Source organism: Triticum dicoccoides, chromosome 5A, assembly GCF_002162155.2.
Source record: "Triticum dicoccoides isolate Atlit2015 ecotype Zavitan chromosome 5A, WEW_v2.0, whole genome shotgun sequence".
NCBI lineage: Eukaryota > Viridiplantae > Streptophyta > Magnoliopsida > Poales > Poaceae > Triticum > Triticum dicoccoides.
The window spans coordinates 562,046,623-562,047,677 of record NC_041388.1 but is presented as its reverse complement, the minus strand read 5'-3'; positions in this window follow the sequence as shown (position 1 = coordinate 562,047,677).

The window sequence follows — 1,055 nt, the reverse complement described above, 5'->3', positions numbered from 1 at the left end:
GTGGCGGCGGGGGCGGAGCCACTTGGCCAATGTATCTCCTAGGCCAGGCCAGTAGTGGCACAACGCCAACCGCTGGAAGCAGGGTGCTTAGCAATGCACCACCAAATGACGGCAACAATGTTGGATTAGAGGCAACATTGGCAGTGGTCATATGCGTCGGCATCGCGGCAGCGAAAAACAAAGAAGCACATGGAAGTCCACGCATGAGATAGGAGTTCTTTGGCACCAAATCTAGGGGAATGTTTACAGGAAGGATAAACTCTCCCTACATGGAGGGGAAATTGGGCAGATTATACGAGGTTCCCTTTTTTGTTTACGAGAACCGTCAGAGCACTTTTTTGGGCCAACTCCCACTAAACCACAAATTTTCACAGGAAAGGGGATGCTATTGGATTATTGCTTTTCCAAGGACTTGCTTCCCTAAATGATTTCTCGCATGAAAAAGAATGTTCGTGCGCACAAATTATTACCTGAAAACAAGTTGCAAAAAAATAATTTTGTTGTACATTGTCTATGGTAATGACTAGTGGTCATATTCGCATCTTGCTTCTCTTTTACTATTTGTAGTAGTGTTGCTTGTGTGCTCTTGATACATTGTATTCATGATATATGATAAGATTATGTTTTGTTATATCCTTCTTATACGCCTACCTTCTTCTTCTCCGTATGGGGCGACCTCCTCTCCCTTCCTACCTTGGCTACCTATATTCTTCTCCATCATTGCTCCCATCCTCTTGTCCATCAATTTGCAGTTGGAGCGAATCTTTCTTGTTTGTCCACCCATTTGTTGGCATGCCATGTATGCACTTTCCTCGTCATCGACTTGTCTACGCAAGCGATTGTCGGCCATTGGTGTTGACCCATTCCCTACCAGGCCACCACACTTCCATATCCCCATTGCCGGTGCCACCACCTCACTCTTGCTGCCATGGACGCCACCTCTAATATATCTTCGAGATGAGCTGAAGGAACGGGAAAACCTCATGCAAAAACTTAATGAAACTAAACCTAGCCCTTGTTGCGGTCATTGCTTTCAAAGATGCGCGATCAGAAAT